Source organism: Rutidosis leptorrhynchoides, chromosome 5 (assembly GCF_046630445.1).
Source record: "Rutidosis leptorrhynchoides isolate AG116_Rl617_1_P2 chromosome 5, CSIRO_AGI_Rlap_v1, whole genome shotgun sequence".
Taxonomy (NCBI): Eukaryota; Viridiplantae; Streptophyta; class Magnoliopsida; order Asterales; family Asteraceae; genus Rutidosis; species Rutidosis leptorrhynchoides.
In genome coordinates this window covers 370,955,188-370,979,871 of record NC_092337.1, presented here as the reverse complement: position 1 = coordinate 370,979,871, position 24,684 = coordinate 370,955,188, and positions in this window count along the sequence as shown.

Genomic DNA, 24,684 nt, shown 5'->3' with positions numbered 1-24,684 from the left:
AATTTGATAACTTATATAATTTTTATTTTTATAACTAATAGGACATTCAGTGAATGCACCGAGCAAAACGTTCACCACCATTCATACGTTCACCACCTGTAACTCGATCAAGACATCTAGCCAATATTGTCGCCGTTGATTTTTCTTTAGAATCATTATCTAGTCGACCAAGTACTCCAATTCAAATTTCCGATAATCCATTTTTTGAACCCGACCTCACAATTGAGAACCCGGAGGATATTCAGGGACAATTCAGAGATCCTGAACCACTAATCATTCCTCCTGAACCAAAAATCACTCATCCAGAGATTGTCGAGGAAGAAACTAATAAATCAGAATCCTCTAGTGATTCAGATTCAACAAATTCAATCATGGAAAATCTGGAACTTCTAAGTATGGAAGACAGAATGAGAGCTAAATACACTGGCCAAGGTCACGCAATTACTCAACCAGACATTAATGCGCCAGATTATGAAATCAAAGGACAAATCCTACACATGGTAACTAATCAATGCCAATTTAGTGGTGCGCCGAAGGAAGATCCAAATGAACATCTTCGTACCTTTAATAGGATTTGTACTCTATTCAAGATCAGAGAAGTTGAGGATGAACAGATCTATCTCATGTTATTTCCCTGGACTTTAAAGGGAGAAGCCAAAGATTGGTTAGAATCGTTACCTGAAGGGGCGATTGATACATGGGATGTTTTAGTTGAAAATTTTCTTAAACAATTCTTTCCGGCATCTAAAGCCGTGAGACTTCAAGGAGAAATTGTTACGTTCACACAAAAGCCAAATGAAACTCTATATGAGGCGTGGACAAGATTTGGAAAGTTGTTAAGAGGATGTCCGCAACATGGTTTAGACACTTATCAAATAGTACAAATATTCTACCAAGGATGCGACATTACTACACGCAAAGACATCGACATAGCTACTGGTGGTTCCATTATGAAGAAAACCGCAACTAAAGCTTACAAAATTATTGATAACACTGCTTCCCACTCACATGAGTGACATCAAGAAAAAGACATCGTTAGATCATCTAAAGCGGCTAGAGCCTATTCTAGCCATGACTTTGATTCCATTTCTGCAAAGATAGATGCTTTTGAGAGACGAATGGAAAAGATGACTAAAGATATTCACTCAATACGATTTAGTTGTGAGCAGTGTGGAGGACCACATTTGACAAAAGATTGTCTCAGTATTGAACAAATAATGGAACAAAGAGAGAATGTTTCATATATAAACCAAAGGCCTGGAAATAATTAACAGAATAATTATCAACCGCCAAGACCAAACTACAATCAAAACCAGAATTATAACCGAAATGTTCCATACAACAATCAATAAGGTCCTAGCAATCAGCAAGTATCCAATAACACTTACAATCAACAAAGAAGTATTTTTCTAAATAAACCACAACAAACCGATGATAAAAAGACAAATTTAGAAGACATGATGTCGAAGCTAGTTGAATCTCAAACACAGTTTTTTACATATCAGAAACAAACTAATGAACAAAATGCTCAAGCATTTAGAAATCAACAAGCTTCTATTCAAAATCTGGAACAAGAAGTAAGCAACCTAGCAAGGTTGATAGGTGAAAGAAAACCAGGGAGTCTACCTAGCGATACAAATGCTAACCTCCGGAATGAAACAGCTAAATCCATTACCACAAGAAGTGGTATTACACTTAAACCACCTGAAATACCTGTAATTTCTGATGATTCTATTCCTACTACACAGGCACCACAACCTGAGCAAGAGAAAGAATCAGAACCGGTAGTTGAAAAGGTTAATGAATATAACACAGTTAAGGCTAAACCTTATGTTAAACCATACCTACCACCGCTTCCTTACCCAAGTAAAATGAGAAAAGAAAGACTTGAAGCCGAGCAATCCAAATTCTTGGATATGTTTAAACAAATAAATGTCAATCTTCCTTTCATTGATGTGATATCAGGAATGCCAAGATATGCTAAATTTCTGAAAGATCTAATCACAAATAGAAAGAAATTGGAAGAACTTTTGGCTGTTACTATGAATGCTAATTGTTCTGCAGTGTTGTTGAATAAGATACCAGAAAAATTATCAGATCCAGGAAGTTTCACAATTCCATGTTTTCTGGGTAGTCTTAGTTCAATAGAAGCATTGGCAGACTTAGGTGCTAGTATAAATTTAATGCCGTATTCACTATACGCTAAACTAGACCTCTGAGAATTGAAACCAACACGAATAAGCATACAACTAGCCGATCGATCAGTAAAATATCCTAGAGGGATAATGGAGAACATGCTAGTTAAAGTTGGTACTTTAGTATTTCCAGTAGATTTTGCTATTCTGGACATGGAATAAGATTCTCGAGTTCATCTTATATTACGAGGACCATTCTTAAACACGGCTAAAGCAATAATAGACGTGTTCGGTAAGAAACTGACCCTAAGTATAGAGGACGAGAGTGTTACCTTTTCTGTGGATAGATCCATGCAACAACCGCAATCTGCAGATGATACATGTTATTATATTCAAATTATAGATTCACATGCAGAATTGTTAGAGGAATTTCCAGAATTATAAGGAACAGGAGAATGTTCTTTAGGAGAAGAAACTGAACCAATTGATGAAGCTGAAAGGTTAGCTACACTTATGGCTAATGAATATGAACCAACAACAGAAGAACTTTAAAGGCTAAAAGAGGAAGACAGGTATCGATACAAATCATCGATAGAAGAGCCACCGATATTAGAGTTAAAGCCACTTCCAAACCATTTGGAATACGCTTATTTACATGGTGAATCTGAATTACCTGTAATAATATCGTCTTCTCTTACGGAAAATAAAAAATCTCAACTCATTTCTGTGCTAAAAGCTCATAAACTAGCTATTGCATGGAAGATTCATGACATTAAAGGAATAAGTCCTTCGTATTGCACACATAAAATCCTTATGGAAGAAGGACATAAAACCTATGTGCAACGCCAACGAAGACTAAATCCTAATATGCAAGATGTTGTTAAGAAAGAAATTATTAAACTGCTAGATGCAGGTTTAATTTATCCAATCTCTGATAGTCCATGGGTAAGCCCAGTTCAATGCGTACCTAAGAAGGGTGGCATGACTGTCATCACAAATGAAAAAAATGAGCTTATTCCTACTAGGACTGTAACAGGATGGTGTGTCTGTATTGATTATAGAAAATTAAATGACGCCACCAGAAAAGATCACTTTCCCTTACCTTTCATTGATCAAATGTTGAAAAGGTTAGCTGGGAATAGTTACTATTGTTTTCTTGACGGTTTTTCCGGATACTTTCAAATTCCAATAGCACCCGAGGACCAAGAGAAAACCACCTTCACGTACCCTTATGGTACTTTTGCTTACAAACGCATGCCATTTGAACTTTGCAACGCCCCTGCAACCTTTCAAAGGTGCATGATGGCGATTTTTCACGACATGATAGAAGAATGCATGGAAGTTTTCATGGACGACTTTTCAGTCTTCGGTGATACTTTTGAATCATGTCTAGTTAATCTTAAACGAATGCTTATTAGATGTGAACAATCAAATCTAGTACTTAATTGGGAGAAATGTCATTTCATGGTTAAAGAAGGCATCGTTCTTGGTCATAAAATTTCAAAGGAAGGAATTGAAGTGGATAGAGCTAAAGTAGATGTAATTGCTAAACTTCCACATCTCACAAATGTTAGAGGAGTTAGGAGTTTTCTAGGGCATGCCGGTTTTTACCGACGTTTCATAAAAGACTTTTCTAAAATTGCCACTCCTATGAATAAACTCCTAGAAAAAAGATGCTCCATTTATCTTTTCGGATGAATGCATCAAATCTTTTAATATTCTTAAAGAAAAACTCACTAATGCGCCGATCATGATAATTCCAAATTGGAATTTACCATTTGAACTTATGTGCGATGCAAGTGATTTTGCAATGGGAGCCGTTTTAGGACAAAGGATTGAAAAACGATTTCAACCTATCTATTACGCTAGTAAGACGTTACAAGGAGCACAAACAAATTACACAACTACTGAAAAAGAACTCCTTGCTATTGTCTTTGCTTTTGACAAATTTCGTTCATATCTCATTTTAGCTAAAACGGTGGTCTATACCGACCATTCTGCTCTTAGATACCTATTTTCAAAACAAGATGCCAAACCACGATTAATCCGTTGGATCTTACTCTTACAAGAGTTTGATATTGAAATCCGAGACAAAAAGGGAGCAGAAAATCTCGTCGCTGATCATCTTTCTCGTCTTGAAAATCCCGAATTAGAAGTTCTAAATGAATCGGCTATACAAGATAACTTTCCTGATGAATATCTATTGAGAATCAATTATAATGAAATTCCATAGTTTGCAGACTATGCAAACTACTTAGTATGTGGATTCCTTGAAAAGGGGTTGTCGTACCCAAAACGAAAGAAATTCTTTAGTGATATAAAACACTATTTTTGGGAAGATCCACATTTGTTTAAAAGTTGTCCCGATGGAATAATACGCCGATGCGTATTCGGAAATGAAGCTAGTCATATCTTAAACTATTGTCACACATGACCAGCAGGAGGGCATTATGGGCCTCAACTTACAGCAAGGAAAGTCTATGACTCTGGATTTTATTGGCCTACAATTTTCAAAGATGCACACCTTTTTTGTAAATCCTGTGATGCTTGTCAAAGGGCCGAAAAAATAAGTCAACGTGATGAAATGCCACAAAATGTCATTCAAGTATGTGAAGTATTTGACGTTTGGGGTATTGACTTTATGGGTCCATTTCCAAAATCTCATAATAATCTCTACATTCTCATTGCCATTGATTATGTATCTAAATGGGCGGAAGCACAAGCTCTCCCAACTAATGATGCATGAGTTGTAGTCAACTTCTTAAAACGTCTTTTTGCAAGGTTCGGAACACCGAAAGCTTTAATAAGTGATCGGGGTACTCATTTTTGTAATAATCAACTTGAGAAAGTTCTCAAAAGATATGGAGTAACTCATAAAATCTCAACCGCTTATCATACACAAACAAGTGGACAAGTTGAAAATACCAACCAAGCATTAAAACGTATTCTAGAAAAAACCATAGGATCAAATCTGAAGAAATGGTCCATGAAATTGGAGGATGCACTCTGGGCTTTTAGAACAGCCTACAAAACTCCAATTGGCACCACACCTTTTAGACTCGATTATGGAAAAGCATGTCACCTTCCAGTAGAAATTGAGCATAAATCATTTTGGGCTTTGAAGACATGTAATCTTGATTTACATGAAGTCGGACGTCTACGGTTAAGTCAACTAAATGAATTAGAAGAATTAAGACATGAAGCATATGAAAATTCGTTAATCTATAAAGAAAGAACGAAGATAAAAGAATCAAAAGTTCAAAAGAATTTAAAGAAGGAGACAGAGTTCTTCTTTTCAATTCACGATTCAAGCTATTTCCTGGAAAATTGAAATCAAGATGGTCTGGGCCATTCATAGTCAAAAGAGTTTTCCCGTACGGAACACTAGAATTAATAAATTCGAATGGGGTTGAATTTAAAGTTAATGGTCACAGAGTTAAACATTACATAGATAATCCAATGGAAGTTGAAGATGAAGTTAATCACAATTTCGACACCACAGCTAACTAAGTGTGGGAAAATTCGAATCTTTTTAGGGTAATATGTATTTCTGTTAGAGTTAGATATTCTGTTTTCGTGTAGTTTCCGAGAATGGAATCCGAATGGTCTTTCCCTAGCAGACCTTAAAGAACAAGTCTTCTCCCTCCATTCTGAATTTTTATTTTTTTAGGTTTTTAGAGATGAAGAATTCCTTTGATCTGAACCATGGTCTACTACTACACGCTATGATTACTAAACGTAATAATAACATCTTTCCGAGTGAACTGGTATCATTCATAAGAGGCAAAATGGACGAAGTGAGGAAAGAACTCAGGAAGAATCATCATAAGATACATTTTGTTAAAGGAAAATCAAAATCCGCAACAAAAAGAAGAGCATGATATCTTGAAAGATTTCATAAATGCGGAAAATGGTCGCACGAAGGTAAATGTTCGAACAATCAAACATATTCAAATACCGAAATTGTTACTCTATGCAGAGAAGGACCGTTCATATGTTTAGAAGAAAAGTTATTAAAGAATCGAGGTTACGCTTATGTAGCTATGAAAAACCAAATCACACGACTCTCCTATGAGTCGACTAAAGCAGGTCTCTGAGAATTCTATCTCACAGGTAAGTATGTACAGTTTTTATTTATTTTTATTTATTGCTTTTAACCTTTTGATAATAAACGCTGAATCGTTCGCTATAAAGTATTAAATTGATATTCAATAAAATTAGGTATGCGAAACTGAAATTATTGATATCATACAAAAATTTATTACATCACTGCAAAATTTACCGTTTATTCTTAAGGTATAAATATCTTTAATCAATCAATCCAAAATATTTCAGAAATTCGTTAGGAGTAAAACTAGGTAAAATAGCCGAAATTACTTTACCCAAAAGAGGAACGTATATTTTTGATAATATTTGATTGATTAAAGTGGGATAAAAGACCAAAAAGATTTTTAATTTTAATTTTTACCTTGTTTTTAAATTAGTATTAAATTATTTTTGTAAATTTTTAAAAACCAATATATTTAAGTTTTTAAATATTTTAAAAATTAATATTTTTAAGATAAGTTTGTAAAATTAATGTATAAAAATATTAATGATATTTATATGAATTTTTAATTTTAAGCATTTTAAATTTAAGTTTGGTGTGAATTTAAATTCAAAAATGTACTTTATTTCATTAAGTTAAAAATGTGATTTTTAAAATTCGTCGTAAGTTGAAGACGTTGAAGACTAGGTCGTTGAACCGAAATTGCTTTATCCAAGGGCGGGACGAGAAATTTTATTATCATTATTTTTAATCTTATTGAATTAAAGTATGCCAAAAATATTTAAAAAACACAAAAAATCTTTGCTTTTAAAACAATCGCTTTAAAATGACAAATTTTAAATTTTGTCGAGGGACGTACTAGGTAAACGTACCGAAACGACCTCTTCCTAAATAAAAAGGAAAACAAAATTTTAAACAAATCACTTATTTGTTTTAAGAAGTTAAAGGTTTAAAAAAAAAAAAAGATCAGACCCCATGCGATCGCATGGGGTTTAGCCTTCAATGTCATGCGATCGCATGGCACTAAAAAACTGGGCAGAAACAAAAAGGCAGTCGACCTGCTCTGTCTCTCACAGAAACACACACATACATACGCGATTTACTCCCAAAAATACCCAAAAATCTTCATTTTTCAACCAAAATTCACGAAATTTCGTCCTACAATCCACTATAAACATATCTTTTCTCATATGGGGAAACAGGAAGGTAAAAATTTCACCCCTAAACTCATAAATTTCCTACTTTTTGTAATAATTTCAATTATTTGCAATAATACTAATTTGTTAATTTCTAGTGTAATTAGAGTTAAATTGTTAGTATATTATGCATGTATAACCTAGATTGATGCTATTTAACATGATTTGAAGCCTAAAACTTCAAAAATTTTAGAAATCTAGGGTTTGTGTTCTTGAGCAATTTGGGGCTTTTTGATATAAACAGGTTATGGCCGATTTTTTTGTTATGAATTATTGCTAAATTAAGTAGTGTAACATGTTTAGGTAGCTAAATGATCCAAACATTGATCCTAAACATGATTTTTAAGAATTAAAGTAGACTTTTTAAGTCTAAAATTCATGAACTTGATTATTTTGATTTAAATGCCATTTGAAACTTGTTTAATTGCTAGTAATAATTATTTTAACATGTTATTTGAGATAAAAGCTTATGAACTTTGTAAACATTTTCATATATGCTTATTTGAAAAAGTGTAGAATTGATAAAAATATGAAAATGAGTATAAGTTTAATATGGAATAAACATGTTATTGTAATTGTTTTAATTTTTTATTTTGCTAACACTAATGCATATTTGGATGCACAAATTTTGTGTTTAATGTGTTTTATAGAGAAATACAGATACGGACGGTGCATCATCGTCTAGGCAACCTGATTCGGAACCACAGCCAGAGATGCAATATCACGAACCGGAACAACAACCTGAACAACAACAACATTATGATCAATACGTACCATACAATGAGCCGGAGCCAAAAAATTTTATTGCCTACGTAGTATTTCCCGTTCACCATATAATAGAACACCCAACAATTCATGAAGAACAGTTGCATCCCAATTTAAGGATTGATAGAAGTTGGAGAGATTACCTGACGTACCAAAGTAACAAATTTAAGGTTTGGACAAAAAATGTAGAAGTTTCAAGGGTAATAGATTGGGAGCCTTTGGAAAGGGTCCACCTAGCTAACCCAGTTAGGCAGCATCTAATTCAAAGGTATGGCAGCTCTTCTTTTTCCGATTGGGAACGTTTATTTACCACTCGTAGGCCAGTATAAAAAGAGTGGTGTGTTGAGCTAATGAGTACTATAGCTTTTAATAAGGATGTAGATAGGTTTGACGATAAGAGTTTTCTTAGATTTTTACTTGGCCGTAGGATGTACAGGATGTCCATGCTGGACTTGGCCAGGGCTTTACAGATTTACACTTCCGCTGAATTACTATCACCTGATTGTACAAATTTGATTTATCATGGTGAGCGGGTAGATAGAAATTTTGAAGCTAACGCCATCTGGAGGCGTATGTCAAATTCTAATGTGTTTACGCGGGGAGGAAGACACTCCTATTTAGATATTAATAAAGCCGAGCTTCGTATAATACATAGATTCTTAGCAAACTCGATTACACAAAGAGGTAACAACAAGGAGAAAATGACCCTACACGATTTATTTTACCTTAAGTGCATTCGAAACACTAGAAGCTTTGTTAATATCCCCTACTGTGTTGGTTTTTATCTGTCTAAAATGGTGGAAGGAATACAGGAAGGGGGAATAAAAGGAGGAGGTATTTTTGTTACTCTCATTGGAGAGTATTTAGGTGTAGATAGGGAACAAGGGGGTCCAATGATGGTGGTTAGGGAACAAGACGAGACTTTAGGTTTGCAAGTCTATCAAGGTGCAAAGGTATTGACTAGGAGACACAATCAGGCAATACCATATCAGGGCCGCCATCCACAGGTAGAGAGGGGTTCAGATGATGAGATGGAGGAAGCGGATGACATTAGGGATGTCATTAGGGATAGTGCTACTAACGTTTTCCAGCATATAGATGAGGTAGAAATGACTAATGAGGATAGGCATCGTCGGTATGAGCAGTGGCAAGCCGCGAATGAGTATGAGACTTCCAGGCGATGCCAACACGATAGCCGGCAAGTTCAACAGCACAAATCATGAGCCAGCTATCATATCAGGTACCAAATAACTACATCCCGACTCGACCTGCTTACTATCCACCGCATCAGCCCGACATGCGACCACCCTATGACCTGTACTACCCCAATCAAGCATACCAGAACACCTATCACCAACCATGGAACCCGAACGACGATATGAACTGGAACCCCTATCCAAATCAATAGTGTTCCATTGGTGATGTCTTCTCTTTTATTATTTTTATCTATTTATGCTAAACATTTAACATTTTGATACTTTAATGTAATGTTTAATATTTTTATTATTTTGTACTAATATTTCATTTTTGTAATTTAAAAGTGGGATATTAAGTCCCATTTCAAATTACCGTGCATGTTTATATTTGTATTGTATGTATTTTATCTCATGTACACAACACGGTAAAACAGCGCATTTTCAAAGACTGACATTAAGTTCAGCAAAAGCTATTAATTTTGACGACAAAACGAAAAACAAGTGTGATGTAACAATAGACGGAATGAACAAATGATGTGCACCATTTATCATTCAATACAAACTACAATATGTTTGGAAACTTTGGTAAAATTTAATCATCTTTTTACGCTAATCACCCTCAAAAATTTAAATTGTTACTGATTTCTTGCAAATGAGGGCATTGCAAGATCTTAAGTGTGGGAAGGGGTTAAATTCTTTCGGATTTTTAAAATTTTAATTTAAACACTTGGTTACCATTAAAAATACTAGTAACGCAGTAGTTGTATTAGAATCTAGTGTTCTCTGATAATAAAGAACAGCCCTAGTCTTATATACTGACTACCCAATTCTAGTAAAAATTTTAAATTTTTTTTAAATAAATGAATTCAAAATCATGTTTATACATATTTATGAACGATAAAACTATGTGTTAACACCGAAATTATTGTTACCTCGAAAAGGACATAAATTGAGAAATGATCCAAAATGCTTGAATTCATTTAAAATGAAATAGAGGAGAATAAAAAGGCAAAGAAAGAAAAATAAAAGCCAAGTGTGGGAAAAATTTACCAAGTTATTTAGAACATATATCACATATTTTTGTACAAATAATTGAAGATACTTTTGTTTTAGACGATATTAATCAGTTTTACCCAGTTTATTATAATATAAATGGAATTTAAAAGGAAGTAAAGTCTTCCGAAAAAAAGACACGCACTTCTTGATTTAGGTCAGGAAGTTGTCGTCCAGACCAGTTGTAGAGTCTACGAAAAACCTTGAAAAGTTTTCTCGAAAATCAGCTGGAAATCCACGGACCTCAGCATCAAACAGGGTCGCCAAGTGGTCAGACTTATCCTAACCATGAGAGGATCTATCTAGTACAATGGGGGCACCGTGCAAATTAGCTTATAAGACTAATGAATCATATCCCCAGAAAGGATAATCTCCTTAAAGATCAAAAATCAGCTTTTAAGCCTGATATTACTCAATCCTTGGGATTGACCTTAAAGATTGAGAATTACAAACTCATGGAATTCGATGATATCTAAACTCGATCTTGAACGAGAAAATATTTTGATCAAATTACAAACTGATTTGTTTTCTGAAAACCCTATTTTCAATGCCTTCATTACCATTGAACGTAAAATCCTAGGAATTCACCGGGAATTCATTAGGTCACCTGAACTAAATCGGGTGTCAACCGTAAGAACGGTGGTTGCATAGCAGGGTCAAAGATAGGACCTTGTGCCAGACTGAAAAACTATAGGGTGATCTTTACTATTGCTCCTACAAAGGATAGTAATTGCATCCGACACGATATAGACCATAATTAAAAGCATGTCACGGGACATTGCCTCAACAGTTGCTTATTCAACGCTTTCCTTTACAATCGAACGGTAGTTTACCGAAGGGTAATATACGGAGCAAGTAAACTGGACGTGTTGCTTTCATAATACAAGGTTAGCAAGTGGGTGACACAAAATCGCAAGTTTTGAGCTAAAATTTTCAAACCTGAAACCCACGAAACCCACAAAAATAATTTGCAAATACCGGTGAAGGGTTATTCCGGAAAACTTATCTAGGGTAAAAACTAAATTGAATTTTCAAAAGATCAAATGTTTTCATAAAGATCCAATTTCCTAACGGATCTAAATTTTTATAGTCATGTGGGACTGTAAACCACATCGTTACCATCATTGTTCATAACCGCCGTATTGAAATCACTGATGTACAAAGTGTGAAGAATAAAGAAGTGATTCTAGTAAAGTTTTATTCAAGATCTATATTGCTTGAGGACAAGCAACGCTCAAGTTTGGTAATATTTGATAATGTTAAAAACGATCATATATTTCATAGCATTATCCTTCAAGAAAGACAAGCTTTTGGTTGCAATTGTTCTATTTACAAGTGATATTCGTTTAAATAATAAAAGGTGAAGACAAAAGATAGATTCGACGATTTGAAGACGCAAATGACCAAAAAGCTCAAATGTACAAGATATAATTCAAGTGGTTCAATTTAATGATGAGAAACATCTAAAAATTACAAGAGTGCAAGCCGCGAAACTCAAAGTACAAGATATCACCGCGTACAAAAGGACATTCGAAAATCAAGAACAGGGACCTGAGCTAACCATCAACGCGCGACGCAACGGACCTAAAATTACAAGTCAACTATGCACAAGAATATAATATATATATATATATATATATATATATATATATATATATATATATATATATATATATATATATATATATATATATAAATTATATATATTATATATATTTAAATAAAACGTCGGCAAACTAGAAAACAAAGTGATTGAGCTAGATCCAGATGGCCATGCGATCGCATGGCCTGGCTGCCTTATTCCCATGCGATCGCATGGCAGGGAAATGGTGGAAAAGTCTATAAGTTCAGCATTTTTCGGACGAGTTTTACACATCTTTTTTTTCTTCCTTCCTCTGCACTCTCTCAACATATATATATATATATTATAATTTTAGTTTTAATTTAAGATTAATAATAATAAGGTTATAGTGGCGAATGTTTTAAATTTGTAAGTCAAAATTCTGTCCGTGTAACACTACGCTATTAATACTCATTGTAAGTTATGTTCAACCTTTTTAAATTAATGTCTCGTAGCTAAGCTATTATTATGCTTATATATTCCGAAGTAATCGTGATGTTGGGCTAAATATTAAAGACGGGGTTATTGGGCTTTGTACCATAATTGGGGTTTGGACAAAAGACCGACACTTGTAGAAATTAGACTATGGACTATTAATGGGCTTTATATTTTTTTAACTGAATGATAGTTCGTTAATTTAATATAGAGATTTACAATTTGACGTATCTATAAATAACCATATACACTCGATCAGACACGATGGGCAGGATATTTATAAATATTAATAATCGTTCATTTAACCGGACATGGGGATGGATTAATAGTCAATGGACTCATTAAAACAGGGGTGGATTACTTACAAGGACACTTGGTGTAATTGTTAATAACGTATTAAAACCTTGGATTGCACGCAGTCGATATCCTGGTGTAATTATTAAACAAAGTATTAAGACCTTGTTACAGTTTAAGTCCCCAATTAGTTAGAATATTTGACTTCGGGTATAAGGATAATTTGACGAGGATACTCGCACTTTATATTTATGACTGATGGACTGTTATTGAAAAAAACCGTATGGACATATTGAATAATCCAGGACAAAGGACAATTAACCCATGGTAATAAATTAAAATCAACACGTCAAACATCATGATTATGGAAGTTTAAATAAGCATAATTCCTTTATTTCATATTTCATCGTACTTTTATTTACTGTCATTTTATTTATTGCACTTTTAATTATCGCACTTTTAATTATCGCATTTTTATTTATCGTCATTTACTTTACGCTTTAAATTAAGTTGCATTTATATTTAATATTTTACATTAGGTTTTAATTGCGACTTAAGACATAAAATCGACAAATCGGTCATTAAACGGTAAACCCCCCCCCTTTTATAATAATAATAATATTACTATATATATATATATATATATATATATATATATATATATATATATATATATATATATATATATATATATATATATATATATATATATATATATATATATATATATATATATATATATATATATATATATTTATACAAATATAGTTTTAAAAATATAGTGTTAAACTTGGCTAGCTCCCTGCGGAATGAACCGGACTTACTAAAAACTACACTACTTTACGATTAGGTACACTGCCTATAGTGTTGTAGCAAGGTTTAGGTATATCCACTCTATAAATAAATAAATAACTTGTGTAAAATTGTATCGTATTTAATAGTATTTCGTAACAAAAATATAACTATTTCGTATACACCTTGCAAAACATCAATGTTATATATAACAAAGTAAATAATTACCTATTTTTGACTAGTACATGTGAAATTTTACTTTCACTTTTACAAATCAATTCTTTTAATCAAAAAAATATTTTACTTAGAATAGTCTATATTTACTAAGAACTTTGTTTTTTCTTACATTGTCACCTTAAACAATTTCTATAAAATTTTCGTTTCTTATTATATAAAATATTTCCTTGCTTATTCATATCCAAGTCATCATGAAGACTTTACAACCATCGAAATCGAGAGATCCATGTTTGTGTGTATGTGATGAAGGCACTTACCACCACGTCATGCAGAGCCTTTGGGCATCTACTAACACTTAAACCATTCAAAATTACTGTGTTACCCCAGGGATCTTATTTGTCACACCTGTCGGAGCGATGCTCTTTCTTACATAACTCTAAATCCCGACTTATTCCAAGGGATCCTCATTCAGTGATATTAACACCATCAGTATTCCGACTTTAATATAAGTCATAACCTGTTTGGCATTTTGCAAAGTCAAGAAGCGATTAACTTCTCGTCCTCATGCTCTAACCTTCATACCTCACTTTTTAGCAACGGCTTCGCATGAGAACATTTTTGGCCCAAAGACTTATGTCCTGATGATTATAAAAACTATATTTAACTCATTAGTTTTCACTACCTAGTAACATGTCACCCGATGATTCAAAGATTTTTCACTCGATCTTTTTCGACTCGTAACCTCTAAAATACGAAAAACTATGTTTATCAAAAATTTTACACGTTGTTTATTTGTGCGGTCCTCACGAGATTAATGGACAAATGAAAGTAATAAAAATTTTCTGTCACTTATGCGATTTATAAAATCATATATGTATGTATATAATTAAGTTAATAAATTTACCTTTACTTATTTTGGTTAGTACATACTAAGTTATATCTTCAAATCATTTAAAAATCGCTCCTTTATTGAGTTGTTTAACTTAAGTCAAATAGTTTTGTGCAATGGTACACGTTGTACACACTTCTAAATTTACTAAGAACTTCGTTCCGTTTATGTTGTCACATCAAACGTTTAAAGGTTTTTCAAAACTTCCTTGGTTGATTTTATTAAAGGTTTTCGTATTAGTCTACACCATGTATGGATCACACTTTTTCTCGTCCTCCGTTTAGGGATGAAGCTTACGATTAAGATCTTTGTTAAAAACTCTTGAGCAACTTTGGATGGCAGATTTATAAAATTTGTTAGGAAGTCTTTGCGCTCGTAAAATGTTCCTTTTAAGGTTAGACTTGGCAAAAACGCGAGCCGATAAATCAGTTTTCTGAGGTACACTCAGTGGTCACCCTATCGTAGGAAAGGCACTAGGAGGGTTTCTACTCTCAATGTTTCACGACTAATCGCAACACCCTCGTAAACATCATCTCTATGAATTAGTATATTGAAGCACAAGAAATCATTTTTGGAGATTCTTTTCACTTAGAGTAAACCATTCTTTAGGACCAAGAGTTCAAGTATCTTCTCATCCGCGCATCCCCTTAAGTATAAGGATAAATTCAGAATGAACCGCTCGAAGAGTTCACTCTCGTTCGAAGATCACACCTTTCGTGCAATTTTCTTTCGGAAATGTAATATAAGATACCTTAAGAATCTATGAATCTTGTTATCCTCTTGGAAGGGGATTGCTTAAAACATCTATGACACTGATGTGGTTACTCTATATACATCTTCCTTCGTTGGTTGCAACTATATGTTGTTCTAGTTAATGTTAAACCTAACTTCAACATGTAACTGAAAGGATAAAGTTACATTATGGAACTTTGCTTTCATTCCATCCCGGGGATAAGTTCACATGCGGTATGTTATGATCAGTATGTTTTCCATTCTACCTGTCAGCCTTGTATTGCGACATAAGCGCTCAATGTTTTAGATGAGTTTGGTAACATTCATGATGTATTTCATGCATTCAGCTTACTGAGATGCCTGTAAGGCTAAAAAAATCATCTTTTCTTTTGTGGGTATATATTCGGATGACATATTCGTGTTAACAAGAAACGAAATAAATTTGTTGATCTCTTAGGACAAGAGACTTAGTTAATGGCATATACCTATTCTTACTTTTATACGCCCAAGTATCTTTCAAGGTAAATAACTCACTTCTGAGCCCACGAGTCACTCGAAACTTTGATACGCTTCTTCTTATTCAAATACGGTACCATTGTTGGTCACTCCTCAAAATTTCGGGACGAAATTTTCTTTAAGAGGTGGGTAATGTAACGACCCGGCTTTTTCGACTTACTTTTGTGCTTGTTGTTTTCACGAAACTGCGTATATGTGCGTACTAAGCTAGTTGATGCTCTGGGATCTTATTTCATGAAAATTACTTTGGTTAATATCTTACAACGTGCTATTAAGTGTTTAATCACTTAACTTGATCCCCGAATGTTTTTACGACCGTTAGTGTCACTTGACGTTTGAAACGAGCTATGTTTGTCGGTACACGTTTAACTTTGGTCATAATCGGAATATTATGACTATGAAATACTAATTGTTATTTTATAATAACAGTTACTTGGGTTTTTGGATGCTTAATTATGCTTAGTAATTTACTAGAACACACTAGTTAGTCTTGTTGGACTTTCTACCTTGTTGGACTTTAGCCCACCCTACTCTAGCTAGTGGACTATTTAATTAGCCCAATTATTAGTGGATTATGACCCATTTATATGTAAGACAAATGCCCATTTATAAGAGCCAACATACTAGCATTTTTGTTTACCATTATCACTAATGTTGCATGGGATCCCAATATAAGCACCAACTTTAGACAACCATTAACCAAAAAGCAAAATTTGTCCCCCTTGTGTTCCCCCCATGACCGACGGCCAAGAGGCCTCCCCACCACCCTCATCTCCTATAAATACCAAGCTATTTCCTCACATTTCACACTTGATCTCATTCACAATTTACACACACTTACTCTCTTATTTTCTCTCTAGTCTTTCTCACTCTAAAAATTGTAAGTTTTAAGTTTTATTTCTCTTCTTCTTCTTTCATACACGACATCATCATCATCATACTTGGATCAAGCTTTTTAGCTTTTTGATCTTGTTATATCTTGTAGATTCAAACTTGGGTTTGAATCCTTCAAGAACATGGAAGATTCAAGCTTTCTAGCTTTGAATCTTCACTTATTTTGTTAGATCTAAATCTTTTAGTTTATAATCTCTTTATTTGTTGTAAAGATCAAAACTTGTGTTTGTGGTCTTCATGTAACTTGAAGATCTAGCTTCATGCTTCAAGGATCTTCAAGAACAATCAAGATTCAAGCTTTCTAGCTTTGAATCTTCATTACTTTTGTTGGATCTAAGCTTTCTAGCTTATGATCTCTTTATTTTGTTGTAAAGATCAAAACTTGTGTTTATGGTCTTCATGAAACTTGAAGATCTAGCTTTATGCTTTCAAGATCTTCAAGAACATAAAAGATTCAAGCTTTCTAGCTTTACAATCTCATAACTTTTGTAAAAAGAATCCAAGCTCTCAAGCTTAGGGTTCCATTACTTTGTTTGATCAAATTTATGTCTTGTTTGTTTGATTGAATGAAAGATTATAGCTTTTGTTGTAGATAGAATTTGTGTTTGTGTTAAGACTAAGAATATGATGTAACCTTGGTTCATCATCTTTCTAAAACTCTTAAGTGAGTTGTATTCTTACTTAGTCTTGACATTTTGTGTGTTTATGGTTGAATCTTGGTCAAAGTGATGCTAACACATCAATGAGTTGTACACTTGAAGCTACAAGCATCAAGGATGAGAACCGTGATGAGCATCAAGCACCAAGAATCCCACCGGAGCACTTGTTTACTATTTTTTGGGGTCTGATCAGACTCTTTGGGCTTCTGGAAAATTTATTTTCAGATAGTTCGTTTCGAGTAGATGACTTTTCGTTTAAGACTCACCTAAATCTGATATACGGTTTAGGATTTATAGCCTTTCGAAAATCACTACGCCTTTGTAACGTCGTGCTGAAATTTCTGACCTACTCGCACTTAAACCGTCACCACGGTCAAACGAAGACGAGTTAGGTTCTGAAAATTTGACAGCGGTTAGAGGACTCATATACGGAGCCTTGGCCACTGACTACGAGTCTTTTCTATTTGTATAGAGGTCATAACAGCTGTCCAAACTCCGCCTATTGTTTCGATCTCTATTCTTGTTAAACTTACTTTATCTTTTACGAATGATGATGATGATGATGACACTTAAGACTTAATTTATTCACTTTTAAACTTTTGGGGACAATTCACTAACCTATTAACCTTTGACTTAGGTTTAGGACCTTTTGGATCGACCAACTTACTTGTTTGGACCGACTTACTACTTGCTTACATTGTCGTATCGATTTTACCACACAAACACTGTGAGTTATAGCTTCCCATTTTACTTTACTATTTTTGGGACTGAGAATACATTCGTTTTTTATGTTTTACATACTAGACACGAGTACTTAAACTTTATATATGTGTGGGTGATATAACGGCACAAACATTCCCCTTAGCACGGTAACATTTAATCATTGGTTTTTGAACCGGTGAACGCGAATGTTAGATATGGATCCATAGGGTTTGACATCCCCACTCGGGCTAGTCGCGCTAGCATTTAACTGGTGTTTGATACTTAGAGGACATACGCACTCGCCAAGTGTACTTTTAGGGGGTATTACTATTACGTTAAGTTAGTTACCTTGTGCCCACGGATAAGCATATACTTTTCAAGCTGTTTTGAATACGAAATCTCGTGGTCTACATTACATTACTGATTACAAATAAACTATAGCTCACCAACATTTGTGTTGACTTTTTTAGCATGTATTTCTCATGTGCTTAGACATTGTTGCTTCCGCTGTTAGACTTGCTGTTATAGTCTTGGTGTTAAAGACTTGCTGTTACAGACTCGCTCTGTTAGACTTCTGCTACATTACTTAGAGATGTCTCAATCATGGAACATTTACTTTGCATTCACAACTTATGTTACATTTGAGCAATGGCTTTGTAATGACCTTTGTGTCACGTTATCTTTTGTAAAACGTTATCTTTTCATGAATGCAAAACTTGTTTTAAAACAGCATGTAGTATTAAACCGTGTAATGGACCTGTTGTTGACGATTCGTACATGATGGTTTTGTACGGGGCGTCACACCCTGTACCAACGACTGCAATCTTTTTCAAATTTATGATATGCGGTCAAGTACACGGTCGACCGCAGTTCGACCGCAGTTTTCTCTGTTACCAAAATCCTCCACTTTAAGTTAGACCACTTTGAGGCATCTATAATTTACAAAACCTTTTTAAACATACTTATAATAGTTGCCCTTTTTGATCTCAAAAGAGTTTTGAAACAAAAGATGTTAATTTCTACTAATCACACCTAATGACATCTTAATGACATTTTAAGCTCATTTAAGGTTAAACACATAAGTGTTTTATTTTTCACTTGTTACAAAATGTCACTCAAGTACATACTAATGATGGTCATTAAAAGTCCCAACAAAAGAGTTCCTCTCCCATAACTTCTATGTATCATTTTAATGTATGTACAATTATGAGCTAGTAAGTTATTGATGTAATAATCTCCAAGTAAGCTCCAACTAGATTCAAACTAGTTCATTTGAGATGCAACAAGATTTCAAAGGGCAAAATGCTTCCATTAACAAAGTGACAAGCAATTAAGAAAAGTTGATGAAGTTTTTGGAAGATAATGGTTTGTCAAGAGACAAAATTCTGCAATTACCCCATTAAGTAATCAATGACAAATGGTCAAAGCTTGAAGACTTTCTTCTTTTATGAACATGTCAACTTCTACACTTATGTCCAAAACAAAAAAGGTAATGGGGATGATTTCAGAGATAATTGGCCTTTAGTTGCAGCCACTCAACAAAGGAAAATGACAATTTTCAAAGTACAAAAACGGCTATAAGAATCAGATGTCAGAAGTACACGGTCGACCGTGCAGTGAGCCGTACAGCTTCCAGGCAGATTTCTCTTTCCTATAAAAGCCAAGGCTTGGAGCATTTGAAGACTCACCTCATGCACTCATATTTTATTATACTTACTGATATCATTCTTATAATTCATTGTAATCTTTTAGAGTGATTCTAGCAAGAGTACTTGTAAGCTTAAGTTGTAAGTTTACTTCTAAACTATCTTCTTAAAGGGATCTAGAAGGTAGTTGTGTTTTCACTAGGATAGTGCATTAGGATCTTGTGGTAAGAGCTTTAGATGATTGTGAAGTCTTCAAAGGGACGTAAGGGTTCACAAGGTGTGGCTTATCGAAGTACTAGTGTTGTATCAGGACACTCCACCAAGTTTGGAGTATCATAGTGAAGAAAAATATCAATTCGTAGATTTGGGGAGTGGATCAAGGAAGATTAGTTAACATCTTCCCGAACTACTATAAATTGTTGTGTTTGTTCTCTCTTCCTTTATCTTTTTGTTTACATATACACTTCCATATATCGTATACATATTGTTTGAGAACAAACATTTCAAATCACACACTATCAAGTTCAAGTTCAAGAAAACGCAAAGAAAATTTAAAAAATCAACTAAGTAACTATTCACCCCCTCTAGTTACTTACAATTGGTATCAGGGCGGTTGCTCTAAACGTTTTGCTAAAAATTACTAATTTGGAATTAAGGCTAATTTTTGCAAATGTTAGAGTTTAAGATCATGGAACAAAAATTTGAAAACTTGAACTATAGTGAAGGATGCTCCATGCAAAGGCCTCAACTTCTTGAAAGTGAAGGATTTTGTTATTGGAAGCATCGATTTGAAACGTATGTCCGCCCCAAAGACATAGACTGTTGGAACATCATTACCAAAGGTGATTATGTTCCATTTAAGCTTGGTGATGATAGAAAAACTAAAATCTTTATACCCGAGGATGAGTGGTCTAAGGAACACAAATTACAAGTAGGCAAAAACTATGAAACAAAAATGACCATTTTTAATGTTTTGCCTAGGAAAGAATATGAGAGAGTTTTTATGATGGGTAGTGCTAAAGAAGTTTGGGATAGTATCATGGTTACTCATCAAGGAAACCCGCAAGTCATAGAAAATAAAGTAGAGTTGCTTATAACTAAATATGAACAATTTGCTATTAAAGATTATGAGAAAATAGATAGTGCTTATACTAGATTTAACAATATTTGTTCAACTTTGAAAGCTCTAGGTACAATCTATATGGATAAGCAATATGTTCGAAAGTTCTTGAGAGCTCTACCATCAAGATGGAGACCAAAAGTGACGGCCATTGACGAATCAAAGAATGCGGAAAAGTTGACTCTAGATGAACTCATTGGAAATCTCAAAGTACATGAGGTCATACTAGACAAAGATGATGAAATAAAAAAGGCCAAAAGAGAGAAGAACAAGTCAATTGCTATAAAGGCTAAGATTCATGAAGAATATGATGTCGATGATGATGATGATGACATTGTAAATGATGAAGAACAACTTGCATTCATTGTTCGCTCATTTTCGAAATTTTATCGAAGGCCGGGAAACCATGTTCGTCCTCCAATGGAACCAAAGAAGACACCATTCGATTCCAAGAAGAAGTTTGTGCGAAAATACTTTGGGTGCGGTGATCCAAATCACTTGATAAGTGAATGTCCAAAAAGAAAGAATGAAAAGGCATTTCTTGTAGGTGCATGGGATGATGAAGAAAACGACACACAAGAGGAGCGAAAAGAAACATGTCTCATGGCCATTGATAATCCAAATGACGACGATGAAGCATCACAAGTCGGACAAACCTACAATGAGGTACTTTCAAATACATTTGAGTTTAATGTTGACAACTTTGTTAAACTCTGTGTTTTGAGTAATATAGTAAGTAATAACAACACAAGCCTTAAGGAAGAAAACAACTTATTTAGGTTAGAAATCGTACAACTCAAAGGAAGAATCTCTAACTCACAAGAATGTCTCACATGTGATGATTTAAAACATGAAAACCTTGTTTTAAACAAAGCTAACAAACTACTCGAAAATAGAATTAAATTTTCGAAATATGATGGAAGTAGTAAAGTGTTAGAAAACATTTTGAATGTTCAAAAACCAAAGAATAACAAACAAGGGTTAGGATATAAGGAGAATATTCTTAAGGTAGAAACATCTAAGCATAAACCAATCGTGTTTGTTAATCCTAAGAAAACTCCAAAGTAGTAGAAAAACCTAAAGTAGTGGAAACACTAAAACCAAAGGCTAACATGGTTGATCGAGTTAAAACAAATAGGAAAGAAGTTAAGTCACTTGTGAGAAATCCTCTAAAAAGAATGATTAATCAAAATACTAGGAGTAACAAGTCCGAAACTAAAACACATCTCAAAAAGAACAATAATGTCAAAATGGTGAGAAGATGGGTTAGAGTAGGAATCTTTTATGCTAATCATCCCGGACCTAACAAACATTGGGTACCAAAGTTATTAATTGATTAAATATAGGTTTGTCTCAATAGTGTTGTACAAAATGAAGATTGGATAATTGATAGCGGATGTACAACACACATGACGGGCAACAAAGAGTTCTTCACAAAGTATACGGAGCATAATGGAGGTGATGTGATCTTTGGTGGTGATGTAAAGGGAAAAATCGTCGGTAAAGGTAACATTACTAACCAAAAGATTACACTTGACAATGTGTTACACATTAAAAACCTAAGCTTTAACTTGCTAAGTGTAGGAAGAATATGTGATAAAGGTTATAACATGACATTTACCAAAAACTCCTCACACATAATAAAAGATGGTAAAAGTGTCATAAATGGAATTAGGAAGAAAGGCCTTTATACATGTAAACTAGATGACTTCAAACATGTAAATATTTGTCTAACCTCTATACATAATACTATTACTTTGTGGCATAGAACACTAAGGTATGCTAATATGAAATTAATTCATAACATTTCATCAAAAGACATAGTTAGAGACTTGCCTAAATTAAAATATGAAAGTCATTTTTGTGATGCATGCAAAGTAGGAAAACAAGTTCATGCAAATAATAAGCCTAAGAATCTTATCTTTACTAAAAGATATCTAGAACTTTTACACATGGATTTATTTGGGACATCGACCGTTCAAAGTTATGGAGAAAATTTTTATACTTTAGTAATAGTAGATGACTTCTCAAGATATACATGGACACTATTTCTAAAGTATAAAAATGAAGCGTGTGAAAGATTTATCATTTTTGCTACTAAAATACAAAACTTTCTTGGTTGTACTATAGTAACAATAAGAACGGATCATGGTAGAGAATTTGATAATGATGCTCAATTTGGAGTCTTTTGTGATTTAAATGGTATTTCCCATAATTTCCCGACTCCTCGCACACCTCAATCTAATGGGGTTGTTGAAAGGAAAATCGAACTCTTCAAGAAATAAGTCGAACAATGTTAAATGAACAATCTATACCTCAAAAGTTTTGGAGTGAAGCCGTTGCCACATCCACCTACATTCAAAAAAGAGTCTTAATTAGGCCATCAATGGATAAAACACCCTATGAAGTCTTAAATGGTAGAAATCCAACCCTAAGTCATCTTAGAGTATTCGGGTGCAAATGCTCCATCTTGAACAAAAAGGAATATCTTACAAAGTTTGAACCCAAAGCTTACGAGGGAGTATTCTTAGGCTATTCATTAGAAAGTAAGGCATATAGGGTTCTAAATAAATACACCAATGTCATAAAAGAATCCCTAGATGTCACATTCAATGAAACTCCTCCTCCACCTAAGACTAAACCCTTAGAAGATGATGATGTGATAGAACAAGATGCTATAGAAATAATGCCAACTCAAGTTGAGTCTAATAAAATAAATGAGTATGGATCTCATTTAAAACCAATTAAGGATAACGTAGCATCCTCGATTGATCTTAAACATGTTAGGGATCATCCCATAGAACAAGTAATAGGAGATATCAATACTAGAACCACTAGGTCTCAAGCATTTAACCTAATTGCCAACTATGCTTTCATCTCCCAAATAGAACCCAAAAATATTAAGGAAGTCCTATTAGATGAAAGTTGGGTAGAAGCAATGCAAGAGGAATTAAATCAATTCCAAAGGAGTGATGTATGGGATTTGGTTCCTATACCTAGTGAGAATAATATCATAAGCACCAAATGGGTCTATAGAAACAAACTATATGAAGATGGCAATATAATTAGAAACAAAGCTAGACTAGTTGCACAAGAATATAGCCAACAAGAGGGAATTGATTATGATGAAACATTTAAGAATACTTCTTGCATATGCATGTGAAAATAACTTCAAACTTTATCAAATGGATGTTAAAAGTGCTTTTTTAAATGGTGTCATTAATGAAGAAGTATATGTGTCACAACCTCCGGGGTTTGAAGATTTCAAAAAACCATGTTTTTAAACTTAAAAAGGCTCTTTATGGACTTAAACAAGCTCCTAGAGCATGGTATGAAAGACTTAGAACCTTTTTAATAAATCATGGTTATGAGATGGGAAAAATTGATAATACACTCTTTATTAAAAGGCATGAAAAGGATTTAGTTATAGTTCAAATATATGTTGATGATATTGTATTTGGTTCTACTAATGAATCTCTTAGCAATGAGTTTTCTATGTTAATGCATGATGAGTTTGAAATGAGCATGATGGGTGAACTCAAGTTCTTTCTCGGACTTCAAATCAAACAACTAGAAGATGGAACGTTCATCAATCAACAAAAGTACATTCATGAAATGATCAAAAAGTTTGGAATGGAGAACTCAAAACCAATGGTGACTCCTATGGCAACAAATGTGAGGCTTACTTTAGAAGGAGAAGGAGAACCGTTCGATAGCACCAAATATAGGGGAATGATTGGATCCCTTATATATTTAATGGTAAGTCAGCCCGATATTATGTTTAGTGTGTGCTTGTGTGCAAGGTTTCAAGAAA